Source organism: Chiloscyllium plagiosum, unplaced genomic scaffold, assembly GCF_037043375.1.
Source record: "Chiloscyllium plagiosum isolate Xiang-an unplaced genomic scaffold, Cpla_swu_hap1 HiC_scaffold_14, whole genome shotgun sequence".
Taxonomy (NCBI): domain Eukaryota; kingdom Metazoa; phylum Chordata; class Chondrichthyes; order Orectolobiformes; family Hemiscylliidae; genus Chiloscyllium; species Chiloscyllium plagiosum.
The window spans coordinates 58,285,812-58,303,609 of NW_028270152.1; the positions used below are offsets into that span (position 1 = coordinate 58,285,812).

Consider the following 17,798-nt stretch of genomic DNA (forward strand, 5'->3'; position numbering starts at 1 on the left):
GAGGCTATAATGTAGACAGCTCCTTCTGCTCAGGCTCTTGGTCGTCAATTAATTAATATGCAACACAAATGATCTCAAACACATTTTTAACAGTTTCAGTTTACATAAATCACTGACCACTGCATCACTTTCTTCAAAAAGGTACAGAAATAAAAACCAGGACAAAATATGTATTCTAATCTCATTTCAAATCAAATAATTACTTCATACATGCAGAGGCAAATACACAAAACAAATGTCGCAAGTCAAATTTATAAAGAGAACCATGTCACATTGCACACAAATGTGAGCTAATTACTCTCTGAAGTCCATTTTGTACCTTTGCCTCTGTTAGTACTTGTCGATTGGATCAGGCCTTTGAAAAGCAGATATTTTTTCAGAGCACTCTCAGCCAGCTGTGAACCTACTTCACCCGAGGCAGTCTGTCCTGATGAGCTGCCTTCGAACAGCAAGGCCCCTGGCAAAGTGTTGGGGGCAGAAGAGTTACAAACCTAAGAGAGGACAACATGTACAAGCGAACACATTATTAGCCTGAATGGATTCCAGTTACTCAAGTGTGATGAAGGTTTATGATTTTATTATTATTATTATTATTAGGCTACATGGATTCTAAAGGGAGAAAAAAATGTTTTTTGTTTTTTTTAAATGCTGTGAAGGTGACTTGGGCCAAACCAGTATTTCAAAGGAATCATATGATATGAGCTAAATGACTGGGCAAGCTGGATGATGAGATAATTACTGAAGATTTTACTAAATTGAGCATTTACAATTCATAGAGAGATGGGTGGACATGGGTCATAAACAATTCCAGTTCAGTGAGTAAAGGTGCATATCAACAGATAGTTTCAGTTTTGGCAGTTTCCTGACCATCAGAGCTGGAAAGGCATCTTAAGCTATTTTTGCTGTCCAACCAGACAGAGCTGGGAAAATTCCCGTGTGTGCTTTTTTTAAAAGATACACGGTTCAGTGAATTAACTTGTGCCTGTGCATCTCAGGTACAGATACAAATGGAGAGACTCACATCTGGTGAATGTGTACAACTTCTGTGATAAGCAATTGCATTCAACCTTATAGGCAATAAATTAAAGAGCAAATATAAGACTGATACTTCACTGGGTTTGACTTTCCGGAAAAGAAGATTGCAGGATTGAAAGGAAGTACTGAAATTATCTTTCTGCTCTTTATGATTATATCTTTGCAAATTGTGATATATTGTTTTAAATTATTTTCCTTTCTGATGAAATGAACTTGTATTCTTTTGTTAAAAGCACATTGACAGATTCATATGGATATGTTCAGTGACTGACTACTATGGTAACTAAATTAGAAAAATAAAACTTATGGTCCATCAGGCCACATTTCACTCTGGGATTGAACTTATTCAATATTACTGTCAGTACAGATCACTACTCAAGAATCCACAACTGCTCATTCTTCAATAATTGCTGAAAGCGTTTGATAGGTAAATTACAGGTTGCAGAAAACTGAGCAGTGGATGGGGCCATCTGAGGATAAGTTAATTTCACTTTGACTACTCATGTTAGGTTATTGAATTTAATTTATACACACCATCCATAATCTTGGAGGCATTGACTGCTGCTATCTGGAGGACCTTCTGCTAAAGACATTTTTCCTTCTCTCCACCTCTTACACCAGCACATCATTCGAAAATCTTACTGCACATATTCTACTTTACTCAGCTATTTTCAACCTGAAAGCACAGATGCATCTGCCAAAGGACTGCTCCAGTTCCTGCAGGCACAATGTATCTCTCACTTAAAGAAGGCAGGATGTATTGAAGTAGCACTATTCATAACAGAACCTTTACTGAAGATATGGCCAAGACATAGCAAATAAAGTGTTGCCTGCATGCAGCAATTGCTTAATGCAACAAGAAGCGTCAATCAACAAGATGTTGCCTGCAAACAATGTATAGGTACAGATGTACTGGATTCCATCATTCCCAACAAACTTTGTCAGAATCTTAAAGCAAATTCAGATTTGGGGCTAATAGGTTTTTAATTCGCAAGGAACATTAATTTAAGATTGGCATCAAAGTATCCATTGACTGAAAACGGTATCAAATTGTTAGTTCAAAATTGAGGCCAACAGGAATCTCCAAGAATCAACCTGTTTCCCCTTTGCATTCAATGGCATTACCATCGCATAATTCCTCACAATTAATGTTCTGGATATTATGATGGAGGAGAACAGAGCGAGACAAGGCATATCAGAGTGCATCTGGGAAAATTAAAAAGCAGTGAAATTCACAACTAATCTTGGAGGAACCTATTTGGAGAGGTCACAGCACAGAAGCAGACAAGTGGATTTTAAGCACAGCCTTAAAATAAGTCTGGAGTAGTGAGTAGAGTGGGTGCTTTCTTGATTATATGTTTTATTGAGCTATGTCTCTTGATTAAACTTAAAATATAAGCCATAAGTATTATTTTTACTTGGAGCAGTGGTTTGTAGCGGAATAAGACAGTGCTATTTTCTGGATCTGTAGATGGAAAGAAGTAAAAATGGCTCTTCGTAGAGTGATATGCTCTTCTTGTCGGATGTGGGGGTTTAGGGAGATTTTACAGGTTACTGAAGATTATGTCAGCAATAAATGCTGTTAGTTGCGAATCCTATCAGATCAAATGGATCATTTGGAGAGGCAGGTAGAGGCAAGGAGGAATTTGCAAAAGCAAGGGGATGTGATGGATGGCAGTTATAGGAAGGGGGGAGGGTCTCAGATACAGTCACATAGATGGGTTAACTCCAGGAAAGGTAACAGAGGTAGGCAGGAGTGCAGGAGTCTTCTGTGGCTATTCCCAAACAAGTATGGTGTTTTGGAAAATGTAAGGGGTGAAGGACACTCAGGGGAACGTAGCACGAACAGCCAAGTTTCTGGTATTGAGACTGGCTCTAATGTAATGAGAGGTATGTCGGGTTTGAAGTGATCGATTGTGTGAGGGGACTTTCTAGTCCAAGGTACAGACAGACATTTCTGTGGCCAGCAGCGAAAAATCAGAATGGTGTATTGCTTCCCTGGTGCCAGGATCAAGGATGTCTCAAAGAGGGTGCAGAATGTTCTCAAGGGGGAGAGGAACCAGCAGGAGGTCATTGTCCCCATTGGAACCAACGATATAGGAAGGGAAAAGGTTGAGATTCTGAAGGGAGATTACAGAGAGTTCGGCAGGAATTTAAAAAGGAGGTCCTCGAGAGTAGTAATAGTGAGATTACTCCTGATGCAACAAGCCGGTGAGGGCAGGAATAGGAGAATAGAGCAGATGAATGCATGGCTGAGGAGCTGGTGCATGAGAGAAGGATTCACATTTTTGTATCATTGGAAGCTGTTTTGGGGTAGAAGTGACCTGTACAAGATGGGCGGATTGCATCTGAATTGGAAGGGGAGTAATATACTGGCAGGGACATTTGCGAGAGCTGCTCGGGAGGATTTAAACTAGTAAGGTTGGGGAGTGGGACCCAGGGAGATAGTGAGGAAAGACTTCAATCTGAGACTGGTACAGTTGAGAACAAAGGCAAGTCAAACAGTCAGAACAGGCAGGAACAAAACAGAGAACAAGGTAGGACTGATAAATTAAACTGCATTTATTTCAATGCAAGAGGCCTAACAGGGAAGGCAGATGAACTCAGGGCATGGTGAGGAACATGGGACTGGGATATCATAGCAATTATAGAAACATGGCTTAGGGATAGGCAGGACTGGTAGCTTAATGTTCCAGGATACAAATGGTACAGGAAGGACAGAAAGAAAGGCAAGAGAGGAGGGGAAGTGGCATGTTTGATAAAGGATAACATTCTGGCTGTACTTAGAGAGGATATTCCCAGAAACACATCCAGGGAAGTTATTTGGGTGGAACTGAGAAATATGAAAGGGATGATCACCTTATTCGAATTGTATTATAAACCTCCTAATAGTCAGAGGGAAATTGAGAAACAAATTTGTAAGGGGATCTCAGTCATCTATAAGAATAATAGGGTGGTTATGATAGGGGATTTTAGCTTTCCAAACATAGACTGGGACTGTAATAGTGTTAAGGGTTTAGATGGAGAGGAGTTTGTTCTGTGTGTACAAGAAAATTTTCTGATTCAGTATGTGGATGTACCTACTCGAGAAGGTGCAAAACCTGACCTACTCTTGGGAAATAAGGCAGGGCAGGTGACTGAGGTGTCAGTGGGGGAGCACTTTGGGGCCAGCGACCATAATTTAGATTAGATTACAGTGTGGAAACAGACCCTTCGGCCCAACAGGTCCACAGCGACCCGCAACCCACCCAGACCCATTCCCCCCTATATTTACCCCTTCATCTAACACTGCGGGCAATTTAGCATGGCCAATTCACCTAACCTGCACATTTTTGGACTGTGGGAGGAAACCGGAGCACCCGGAGGAAACCCACGCAGACACGGGGAGAATGTGCAAACTCCACACAGAGAGTCGCCAGAGACGGGAACTGAACCCAGGTCTCTGGCGCTGTGAGGCAGCAGTGCTAACCACTGTGCCACCGTGCCGCCCATCTAATTGTATTAGATTTAAAATAATGATGGAAAAGGATAGACCAGATCTAAAAGTTGAAGTTCTAAATTGGAGGAAGGCCAATTTTGACGGTATTAGGCAAGAACTTTGAAAAGCTGATTGGGGGCAGATGTTCGCAGATAAAGGGACAGCTGGAAAATGGGAAGCCTTCAGAAATGAGATAACGAGAGTCCAGAGAAAGTATATTCCTGTTAGGGTGAAAGGAAAGGCTGGTCGGTGTAGGGAATACTGGATGACTAAAGAAATTAAGGGTTTGGTTAAGAAAAAGAAGGAAGCGTATGTCAGGTATAGACTGGATAGATCGAGTGAATCCTTAGAAGAGTATAAAGGCAGTAGGAGTATACTTAAGAGAGAAATAAGGTGGGCAAAAGGGGACATGAGATAGCTTTGGTAAATAGAGTCAAGGAGAATCCAAAGGATTTTTACAAATACATAAAGGACAAAAGGGTAACAAGGGAGGAAATAGGGTCCCTCAAAGATCAGCAAGGCAGCCTTTTTATGGAGCTGCAGGAGATGGGGGAGATACTAAATGAGTATTTTGCATCAGTATTTAATGTTGAAAAGGACATGGAAGATATAGAATGTAGGGAAATAGATGGTGACATCTTGAAAAATGTCAATATTACAGAGAAGGAAGTGCTGGATGTCTTGAAATGCATAAAAGTTGATAAATCCCCAGGTCCTAATCAGGTGTACCTAGAACTCTGTGGGAAGCCAGAGAAGTGATTGCAGGGCCTCTTACTGAGATATTTGTATCATCGATAGTCACAGGTGAGGTGCCAGAAGACTGGAGGTTGGCTAACATGGTGCCACTGTTTAAGAAAGGTGGTAAAGACAAGCAAGGGAATTATAGACCATTGAACCTGACATCAGTGATGGGCAAGTTGTTGGAGGGAATTCTGAGGGACAGGATGTACATGTATATGGAAAGGCAAGGACTGATTAGGAATAGTCAACATGGCTCTATGCATGGGAAATTATGTCTCACAAACTTGATTGAGTTTTCTGAAGAAGTAACAAAGAGGATTGGTGAGGGCAGAGCAGTAGATGTGATCTATATGGACTTCAGTAAGGCGTTGGACAAGGTTCCCCATGGGAGACTGATTAGCAAGGTTAGATCTCACGGAATATCAGGAGAACTCGCCATTTGGATACAAAACTGGCTCAAAGGTAGAAGACAGAGGGTGGTGGTGGATGGTTGCCTTTCAGACTGGAGGCCTGTAACCAGTGGAGTGCCAATTGGGACCACTACTTTTCATCATTTATATAAATGATTTTGGATGGGAGCATAAGAGGTATAGTTAGTAAGTTTGCAGATGATACCAAAATTGTAGGTGTAGTGGACAGCGAAGGAGGTTACCTTAGATTACAACAGGATCTTGATCAGATGGGCCAATGGGCTGAGAAGTGGTAGGTGGAGTTTAGTTTAGATAAATGTGAGGTGCTGCATTTTGGGAAAGCAAATCTTAGCAGGACTTATACGCTTAATGGTAAGGTCTTAGGGAGTGTTGCTGGACAAAGAGACCTTGGAGTGCAGGTTCATAGCTCCTTGAAAGTGGAGTCGCAGGTAAATAGGATAGAGAAGGTGGCATCTGGTATGCTTTCCTTTATTGGTCAGAGTATTGAGTACAGGAGTTGGAAGGTCATGTTGCAGTGTGCAGGACATTGGTTCGGCCACTGTTGGAATATTGCATGCAATTCTGGTCTCCTTCGTATTGGAAAGATGTTGTGAAACTTGAAAGGGTTGAGAAAAGATTTAGAAGGATGTTGCCAGGGTTGGAGGATTTGAGCTATAGGGAGAGGTTGAATAGGCTTGGGCTGTTTTCCCTGGAGCGTCGGAGGCTGAGGGGTGACCTTGTGGAGGTTTATAAAACCATGAGGGGCATGAATAGGATCAGTAGACAAGGTCTTTTCCCTGGGGTGGGAGATTCAGAACCAGAGGGCATAGGTTTAGGGTGAGAGGGGAAAGATATAAAAGAGACCTAAGATGTAACTTTTTCACTCAGAGGGTGGTACGTGTCTGAAATGAGCTTCCAGAGGAAGTGGCGGAGGCTTGTACAATTGCAACAGTTAAAAGGCATCTGGATGGGTACATGATTAAGAAGGGTTTGGAGGTACAGTCCCACCTGCCAGCACTTGGCCCATATCACTCCAAACCCTTCCTATTTATCTACCCATCCAAATGCCTCTTAAATGTTGCAATTGTACCAGCCTCCGAGAGTTGCACAATCAATGGAACATTACTTTTGATTCCAGTCTTGAAGTTTATTGCAATTTGTTCCCCATTATCCCTCTGGGAAGTCCATTGTCATATTTTTCTATCTTCCTGGGACTGTAAAAATGCCAGGTGCTTTTTAGCAGATCAGCCAATGACTAACTCAGCTCTTTATATACCACCTTATGCCTTTTTACTTATGCAAAATTACATTGTTAAATGTTTAAGTTTGAAAAATTCATGTGACAGTCCGAGGGGAAAATGACCTACTCATTCTATTATTCAGATTTTCTTTGGTGCAAATCCTGGCAGTTGTTAGTTCGGCATATATTAAGTCAAATTATTGGTGAGAATACAGCTCCAATGCTTGTATTTCTTTTTGCATCAACCATCCAAGTTCAACAGCTTATTAGCCCTCTGTATTTCAATTCCATTATATTTGAAGCATTTTATATTACACATATATTCCTCAAAAAATGTCAGCAGAATGAATAACTGATGCCAAAATAATCAATGGCAAAATCCGAGCTCATCAACCTGTCCCAAATGAGTCCTGGTAATAGCAGCTTCTAGTATTTGAATTTACATTTGAATACCTTCAGAAAAAAGGTGCTGGCAAAGGGACTGTACAATAGTTTTCTTAACATGATTAAAAACGTTACTTTTATCAGTATGAAATCTGAACTTGAGTTTGCATACCCCTGGGGTATTATTCAACAGTCATTCTTCTCATGATCAAATTAGTGATCTTTATGCTTTAATCTAGCCCCGTTACTGGGTATGGTTTGATATATCTCCTTAGTGTCTTGAAGGTGTGGATGTCTACACTTAATGGCTTAGCGTCTGCTGGCTGAGAGCATTTGAGAGTAAGTGTGTCCCACTCCCTTCAGTGCTGTAACACTATTTACATTGATTAATTACTGGCTCCTGAACACAACTCCCGAATGCAGCGTCTAAGGCCAGTCTCTTTTCATGATGTGGGGGAGCCAGTGTTAGACTGTGGTCGACAAAGTTAAAAATCACACAACACCAGGTTATAGTCCAATAAGTTTACTTTATTTGGAAGCATTAGCTTTCGAAGCACTGCTTCTTCACCAGGAACCACCCAACAAAGGACCAGCGCTCCGAAAGCTAGTGCTTACAAATAAACCTATTGGACTATAACCTGGTGTTGTGTGATTTTAAACTCCCTCTTTCCACACAGTCATTGTTCTTTAATTTCTCCTTCTTCTTCCAGATATCAGAGTTGCACCATATTAGATTTTCTACACATTGTTTCTTAGAATGCGCTCTTCAGTGACAACAGAACTGTTGGTCCATCGATGAAGATGTTTCATAGAGTAATAAAATGTTGCTTATTTCCAGTTGTGGAAGGGTTGGTAACCACAAGAGAGAGAGATTTAAGATAATTCACCAAAAAAGTGTAACAATGAGGGGTAACATTTTAAGCAGTGATTTGTTCAGATCTGGGATTCCCAACCTTTTTGAATGCAATAGCTTCATAGACCAACATCTGCACTCAGCCAACATTTATTTGGTTAGCATTCGGTAAACCAAACATAATCTTCAATGAAAACATCATAAATAGAAATCACCTAGAGGTGGTTCTTGAAGATTTCAAGATTTCCTTTTGCAACTGGTTCCACTGTGGACCTATCCTTACAAAGAACAATGGTTGTTTCACATATTGGAAACAAATTATCTCTGTAGTTTGTGTGGATCACTACCTCATGTTCCTTCACTGCCAGAAGGAAATGACAATTCAATTTTTAAATAACATGGTCAGTCTAAGTTTCTTCCTCCTTTACACTCAAAAACCTTATGTAGCATATCGGAGTCCAATATCAACTGTAGCAGCATATCGGAGAATCATTTCCATCTTATTTAGATCTCCTGATGGATGAAAGGATTGCACACACAACTTGCATGCTCCAGGACTGGATAAAGAAACATTTGGAAAGCTGAAATGCTAATATTCTTTTTACAAAATGATTCCTCCTCAGAAATCCCAAAACTCTGTTCACTCTGGATATTGTCTGTTAAATGTGGATTCTCGAGTGAAGATTCTTATTAAGACGAAGCTCTGCTGTGGTCATTTATCAGTTTGTTCGAGAATTTAATCACTTGCAAACTACCTATTGGTAAAAACATTTTCTTGCTAATGCACATAACATAATATTTTATGGCATTCAATGCCATTTTTTATTAGTCCTCCCAATTTCACAATTCCACAAGAGAATCTTGCAATAAATGAACATGAATGTAGATTTTCCCAATGGCAGAAATGACAGGGGTATTTGCAGAGGTACTTTGTTCTTTTTTCACTTGTTGGGAAAGTTATTTTTATATGACAGGAAGAGAAAACATCCCAATGCAATTCCCTAGGATACTGCAGGGATGATTTCAGGAGAGGATTGTTCCCCACCACATACCACTTTTTGACTTTAGTTGGTAACTAAGTGTCAAATCTATTTTAACACTGTCCCTTGATTCCAAAATAATGAAGCTTTAAGCTTTTGAGTAAACATGTATCTTTCAAGACCTGAAGCTAATTCATCAACAGGCTTTAAAAGCTATGCTGCAATAGCTTTTTTTTTGCTTGTTAAGTACAGAAACGGGGAAGTGGATCTTACCACCTGTTAATTTTCACTGAGTTTCTTGGAGAGTTTTTCATGCACTACTGACCCAAAACCATCTCACTAATGACGTTTTACACCCCTGTAGTGATCCTGTCATCCAGTACGAACCCAATTCTCGTACTTATAACTGCCGCGGCCTTGCAGCGTCCTTGTCACTGGAGTCTTATTTAAAAGGCTGTTGTGCATCCAGTCAAGTACTGACAGTCTGGAGCAGCCCTGCACATTTGCAGACATTTTCCCTAGTTATTGTGAGAAGGGGAAATTGGTGCCCTTTTTATGTGCAGGGACATGGAGTTCCTGGTAAACGGGGTGGCACAAAAGTGGGCCATCTTCTTCACAACAGATCACCAGAGGAGGCCACACCATAAAATCCTGTCAGCTTGGTCAAGGTTTTCCCCCAAGTCGGTGTTTTCTCCAAAGTCCAGAGAAATGCCCTGCAATGCAGGGACAAGGTGAATACCCTTCCCTGTTCCTTAAGGGTAGTGCCATCATCTTCTCTCTGCCAGCTCACACTCCCTCAGTCTCTGCTACTGTGCAGCCACATCTCTGCAGCAGGCCAAGGAAGAAGTGGCCCAGGTCACTGGCACTCACAACACACCCAGGCAGGGGAGTAGGCCAAGGAATTTCAATTTGACTTTAGATTTGATTTGAGTTGTTATTGTCACATGTGCCAAGATGAAAAGTTTTGTTTTGCGTGCAGTACAGGCCGATCATACTATACAAAGTGTGTAAGGATAATAGAAACCAACCAAAGAATACAAGGTGTACCTTCTCTACACTCGCAACAAGCAGCAAGATCCACATTAAATTTAAAATTTGAAAAGTTCGTTTAAAAGTCTAACAACAGTGGGGTAGAAGCTGTTTTTGAACCTGTTGGTCTGTGTATTTAAGCGTTTGTACCTTCTGGATTTAGACTGCATGCAGGGGTGATCACAGGCACATTTGAGCTTTGGTATATGGGTATTTGTGTGATTATGCTGGCGATTGAAGGGCTTAACATCATTTGAAATTGAAGCCCCCTCATTCACAGAAGAAAACACTTAACCTCAGCCATCCCTTTGCAACCATTTTTATCTCCTTTGTGCACATGTATTTACAGGATGTTGGAAGGCAATAGTAGTCATTCCTTGAACAGTGGTCTCAGGTTCAGCCTTTCTGCCCACAATCATGAATATCACCATTCTAGTCAACTTCCCAGTCAATCCCACAAGCTTTGCACTTACCAAGTCCCAATCCACTTTACCCAATCCGTTAGTCTGAGTCCTCATCTGTTATTCAGTGTGCTCAGTAGCCAGTTTTGATTGGCTCTTGAAAGAGATTGTTTATAGTATTGGAGCCAATTCTTTAGCAACTCCCTTTAAGCTCCAGAGAGGTATTTTATTGGACCTTTTTCCATTTATTTCTTGAAATAATTTCAAAATACTGTCTTTCCCCAAAACAAGTTTCTATATGACTGCTAAGTGGTTGCTGTCAAAGCTTGTTGTGTGCATCAAATCATCTCTGGTTATGTCACTGGAAAATTGAACATAGTGCTTTTGCTTTACCTTTAGAGAATTTGATCACAGAACTTTCAAATCACATGCTATGTATTTTAAATATTCATTTTTTCCCTTTTGGATTTTTTTTAAAATGCATGACCAAAAGCTCTGAGGATTCTCCCTGAAAGAGTTTATAAGATGTTCAGAAAGATAATCTTTTGTTGCTTCATTGAGAGTTTATCTTACTTTTCACTTTACTCTGGCTGGTTCTGAATTCTTTCCAATGCTCCTCATCCCTGGACTCTTTAGCCTTTTTGTAAAGCTGCTATTTCTTTCTGCATGGTCTATGGTGTTTTCTATAGAACTACAGGTTACTTCTCCTGTTGGATGAAAACGTCAATGGAAAATGCATTCATGGCTTCTGTCTTGGCATTTTGCAGTTTATCACATTTTTTTTGCACTGATATCAATATTAAATTAATTATGTAACAAACACAAAAATTCTGAAGATATTTTATTATTCTTGTTTCTCTGAGGAAGTTTTTCATCTTAACATAGGGTGGTGGAATCAAATACAATCATAACTTAAAAAAGGCAATTCAATAAAATCTTGTAAACAAAATAAGACTGTTCAGACCTACAGGAAAATGCTATGTTAGTGGAACTAATTGGATAACTCTTCCTAGGGATGTACTGCCACAAATGTAGTTTGAAAAAGAGGTTACATAAAACAATGGAAATTACCCAATGAATAAGCCAGAGCCATGATTCTCAGTACTCTTGGGCTATTATTATCCAGTCATGTATTTTTACCCACATTAGCAAGGGCCAATATCCATTGAGTGGGCTCTCTGCTGCTCTAGGTGGTTAGTGACTAATGATAGAAATCATTCTCTAATCAACCTGTCGATAATATGAGTAGTCCCACCATAGCCTTGTCACAAAACACACACCAATGTCGGAAAACATGGACAATCGTAGGTCCAAAGTCACCATTTCCTCCCGAGTATAGTATGGCTATCAAATGCTTAATCTTAAATTTTTCATGAATTGCAATGTTCTGACAACTTTCAGTCTTATAAACACAGCTAGTTACTTTATATGTGCGCATGGCTTCTTGATAGGACACACATGAGGAATATGCTTAGCTGACAAAACAACAGCAAATTTCTTTGTTCAACTCATTTAGCACAATTTCAAGGCAATTTTATTTTTTGACAAGGAAAGTGGGCCCAATCTATTCTAGCCAGTTTTCCAGCATTAAATCATTTCCTTCATTCCATGTTATACATGGATCAATCCTGAGACCACAACATCCCATAACCAAGTCCTGGGTGCCCTAATTTCAATACACTCTCTCGAGAACTCAATAGCAGGCTGTTCCTTTCAGTTTGAAATGCAAGCAAAGTAAACGATTAAAATTGAGAAAATGCAATTGTTGTCAGGATCACCTGCGACAGGATGTGAAAGGAATGTGCTTATAATAAATTGTCGATTCAATGGTTACAGATGGGAAACAATCTCTGCAGCAATTTTATTTCTAACTCATCCTTCTTCTATACACCTAGACTTACTTCCAACAACCTGTCTGACCTCCTTTCTCCATGGCTTGCTCTGTAGGTACTCGCCTGAGTGAGGGAAGATTTAAGGAAGATGACACACACCAAATAATAATTACTCATTATTTCCCTCCCATTCCCATATAAAATACAGACAGCTCAAATCAGGCTCTTACTGGGAAGAATTTCATAGGAGTGTAACGTATGGAAAAAGACACAGATCTGTCACCTTCAAGAACTGCTTCTTCCCCGCTGTTATCAAACTGAAAAATTGACCTGACATATGTTAGACTTGATCTTTCTCTCCACCTTCTCTGGAGCTGCAAGACTATATTCTGCATTATGTTCTTTTACCATGATATATTTATGTTTCAGGTATGATTTGTCTGGTTAGCATGCAAAACAGTACTTCTCACTATATCTTGATACATGTGACAATAATAAGTCAAATGGAATCATAGAATCCCTGCTGTGAGGAAGCAGGCCATTCAGTCCATCGAGCCCACAGTGACCTTCCAAAGAGTATCACACCCCGACCGACACTATCACTGGAATTCGGCATTTCCCATGGCTCTTTCATCTAACCTGAACATCCCTGGAAACTACGAGCAATTCAGCACAGCCGAAACACCTAACCTGCACATTTTTGGACTGTGGAAGGAAACCAGAGCACCCAAAGGAAACCCACACAGATGAGGGGAGAATGCGCAAGCTCCACACAGACAGTCACCTGAAGGTGGAGTCGAACCTCAGTCCCTGGCGCTGTGAGGCAGCAACGCTAACCATTGTTTCACTATAATACAAATATCTATTACACATCAACCTTCAACATTCAGTTGCCCACCTACTCTACAGCTCAGACAGTGACCGCTATTTTCACGTTTTATGGCCATGATTTAAATTAGGCCACCGTAGATGACTTATACGTCATTCTCAGGTCACTGAAATATTTTGGAGGAGCTGAAAACCAACAGCATCATTGCCAGGTAGCAGCAAGAATTGGCTGACCAATTTTTAGAGACCTTTCCTTCTCAGTAAGATATCTGTAATGGTAGCACCCATATCGCTGTGAGGGCTTCTGGGGGAAAGTACCTTGACAAGAACTATTTTCACGTCCTCAGTGTACATATCACATGTGATATGCTGCAAAGGATTCTGTGTATCAGTGCCTGATATGTTAGGATTAGTCATCCATAGAAATACGGTCCTTCTGGCCTCTTCTGGGAACAAAATTCAAATAGCCTTGTGGTGACAAAACATATTAGCTCATGATGGCATTACTCAAAGTGGTTTGAACATCAGCTTCAAAGGAGGTAGCACAGCTTAGTTCATTATTCATATTTTCTCTTCCACATGCCTTTTGTATCAGAATCTTCCTTTCCCCTCCCTGAGGTACAAATAATTGGACTTTATTCCCATCCCCTGCACATCCTATAACAGACTTTTGCCCGAAACATCGATTCTCCTGCTCCTCGAACGCTGCCTGATCTGCTGTGCTTTTTCCAGCACCACTCTAATCTAGACATCCTATAACAGCACCAGCCCCTTACCATCTTTAGATATTTCGAATCAGAAGATGTTATTATACATCTCTGGAGCAGGTAGGATTGGGCTCCTTGCTCAGAGATAGAGACTGTACCACAGCACCACTGAGTTCTCAATCATTATTTTTACCTTGTCACGATTATGCCAAAAACTAGCACAAGGAAACCATTTAATATCAAATGAATAAACCCTTTCCTGTATGACGATAACCTCCATGAGTAAAAAGCAAACAGTGTCCATTTACATTCTATTTTATTACCGAGAACACCAAGAGAAGTTTATTCGTTCTGAAGACGTTTTCTCCTGTTGTCAATTCTTATTGATTCATCTCCTGTTATAGGTTTTTTTCGAGTTTGCTCTGGGTGATCACTATCGCAGAAATGAGTTGTTGCTCCTGGTCAAGAAAAGGATCATTGGGCTAAGACAGCTTCCCTCTCAGGGCAACTTTCTCCCAGCAAGGAGTCAATGAAGGCTGTATGCCAATAACTTGCTCCTGGGCAGTCGAGTATCATCTCACACAGTCCACCAAGGAAAAGCAATAAATGTCAGAGTTGCTACTGTAATATAAAACCCTTCGTGAGTTTGGCCAAAAATATGAGATCAGAGAGTCCAGGGAGACTAAAAACTGAACTTCATAAAACATATTTTTCAGTGATTATGGAGGGCAGTTCCAAAGATACAGCCAGTTTTTACCTCTAGTTTCTGCTGCAACTATCTCCATTACCCTTGCACTCCCTGCGTCCTCATGTTCGACAAATCACCCATTGCCACATCCTTGACAGTACCAGCAGGTCACCCCCATTCTGGCCACAAATACTTTTTTATTCTTTCAGTGAGGTAAGTGGTGACAGGAGGTCCATGCTTCAGTGGACTTCAGTTTGCCATAATATTTTCCATTCTCTGAAGAGTTATTCAAATCACCATGTGGAAGTTCATCCAGGACTTGTTCAAGACGTTGATTTTCACGGAGAACATTTGATCTCCTTTTTCACCTCAGTAAATATTCCACAGAGGTCAACAATAATAGCTGAACATTCTGATAATGGGGGCTACAAGACCTTACATATGATTTAATTTCCTAAGGTTTGGTCATCCTAAAAAATCAGAGATCTCCAAGTTACTTTAAATAGACATTAAGTACTGCTACTGAATTAAACTAATTTAGCCAGGAAATTACTGTACCCATAATACTTTTGACCTGAAAGTAAAGAAGCATAGCTTCCCAATAACAATGTATCAAGGTTATACAATCTAGCTCACAGAGGTAGTTTGAATGAATGCAACACTCATCTTGAGGCTTTTCAGGATTTGAACTATTTGTATCTTTTATGTGACACTTAGGACTAAAAAAAGTGAGAGAATACAACTTGCCTGTGTCAAGATGTATAAGAGCAAGATAAATTGTCATATGCAGATGCACATGAACAGATTTAATAGTGCTACTCTGATTAAAAGGATCAAACAATATATTTGGAAGAACTTGTCATTCATTTGTATTAAATGGACATTACATGGAAAGGATTCAACTGAGATATGTAGAGTTGTTCTATCCTGGAAGAATTCAAAGTAAAGTTATTCAATTAAGAATGCTTTCAGCACAGATTCAACCGGAGCAATTTTGGAAAATAATATTCAAAAAGCTGTTAATTGCAGAGGATGAACTGAAAACTTCAAAATTAGACTTTTGAATTAGACGTTAGATGCAAATATTAAGGTTTACCAAACAAAAATGGGCAGGTTTAAGGTATAATCCTGTCACACACTCATTAAACATGCCTGAGAATATGATTGGTCTCCTTCTGCTCCTACAGTCCTAAGATATCACAGGCCATCCGGGGATTGAGAACATTAAATACAAGTTGACGTCTCAAGAAATGAACACCTCAAAAACTGGAAGTAGCATATCAATTGACACTGACTGATGTCCTGATTTGGGTTCTGAATGTTAACAATGACCTTGACGGCTAAACCATCTTGATTGAATTACAAATATTCAGCAGGAAATAATAACTTTGTACTGCACTTGCCAAAATCCTGTTATAATGGGCAATAACAAATTGACAAGGTAAATTCAAGAAAGTAATCTACCTGTGTGGAAGTGAGGATGATAGGATAGCATAAGTCACTTCAGGATATTTTCATTCTATGCTATGGAAAAGACAGCCAACGATAACTTCAACAGTTTATGTTATAGTATTAAATCACTGTGTTTTGGAGTTGCAGCTCTGTTAAAGCTCTATTTGAAATCCTCAGAAAATTAAATAACATGGAACAGAGGCTGATTAGGAAAGTTACAAAATAGTCACTTGTCCAAGCTCGATGGAAGAAAGAATCAATTAGAATAGTTGATTCTACAAGTGACTGCATGGTTTATATTAACAGTATTATTCATGGCCATCAATGAAGTTAAATATCTGCACCAAAACTTCTTTTATCTGATCATTGAAAGAATTTAAAGTTGTTGATAGTGGGGTTTATTAAATAGATGCATGACGATGCAGGTGAAATATTGTTGCCTTTCAATTCAGATATTTGGTCAGGCCTTTCAGAATTCTTTCCAGTCTGTGTATTAATTTGGAGGATACCTCAATTTTTTTAGGCAAGAGTTTAAAACTGGACAAGGATAAATAAACAAAGTAAACTTTTACTCTGAAAACAATGCATAACTAAATTAAAAGCTTTATACACTGCATTCATTGATAAAAATGATTAACATTAAATACAGGAATACAACTTGAAATGATCAGAAGACAGAAACAACTAGAAAAAAGGCCTAACCTTCTTCCTGTCCAGGAGAAGTTTGCCTTCTTATGTCTGTATCATTGGGGTGCTTTTAAACTGCTATGTACTAAGATGAGAAGCAGCAGCATCAATTCTGAACACAATAATCACACAAAGATGCTCAACAAAATAGCTGAAATGATCAGAAAAAAAAACATTAATATTATTTTTAATTGGACAAAGAGTTTGCTCTGACTTTCAGAAAATCTTTGGAATTTTTTCTTAACAGCAACCTTACTTCATATGAATTCTTTGAGAATGGAAAAAGAAAGAAAGAATGCTTTTAAAAATGTATTAAGAGTCTATCAAAAACTAACAAGAAATTAATTTTCTACATTCAGGATATGAGACAGAGTCATAGACTAAAGTAAAGAAAATACCGTGACTCCACAGAAGTCAGTCAGATTCATGCTCGAAAAACTCCCCAATATCCCACCTGCATACCCATCCCTCCCATCCCCCAAACAATACCAGTTTGGAGTCAAGTGATAGAGAAGGCCAAGGTAACATTATGATTTAATGTTATTTAAAGAAGGTTTGTGATCAGGAGCCCAGCAAGGATGTCTGGAGATGATCTCGAATTGCTGTGTCCCCAAGAAATAATGTTGGTTATAACATCTCATAAACAAAGAGCGGCAAATATAGTTCAGAAACAGTTTGGAGGCCAATGTAATGTTAAATTGCACCATGTAATAGCACTGAGCCCCTTCTGTTGACCAAGTGAGACAAAACCATATCAACAATGTATTCTGTTGATAACAAGCTATGAGGTGGAGATGGTGAGATTACGACTCAGTGATCTGGATTCAAGATGAATTTAAGAAAGAACATTGGCGTGGAGATGTAAAGATTATGTGTGAAGACCTGGAGAAACTATGCAGACTCATTGGAGGCAGAAATGGGAAATATGGGAAGCAAAATCAGAGATGGAGGAAGAAAAAAATAATAGAAGCAATGTATTGCAAGGTCAATGAAAAATTCTCCACTGTCTGAATAGATAAAGGAATTTTGAAAACCTTTGAAAATCTCCCTAAG

At 39.6% G+C, this 17,798-nt stretch overlaps 1 protein-coding gene across 7 annotated transcripts in view; it reads right to left on the reverse strand.

Annotated features, from left to right (window-relative positions):
- The window catches only part of LOC122559093 (contactin-4-like), a 2,514,776-nt gene that overhangs the window by 2,358,633 nt on the left and 138,345 nt on the right, over positions 1-17,798 (reverse strand). For 5 of the 7 annotated variants that reach the window (XM_087994471.1, XM_087994472.1, XM_087994459.1 and 2 more), the window contains exon 2: positions 320-491. The exons of the other annotated variants lie outside the window; for them this stretch is intronic. The gene's annotated coding sequence lies outside the window, so the exon portion shown is untranslated. The remainder of the gene's footprint in view (positions 1-319; positions 492-17,798) is intronic. 7 annotated transcript variants of the gene reach the window in all.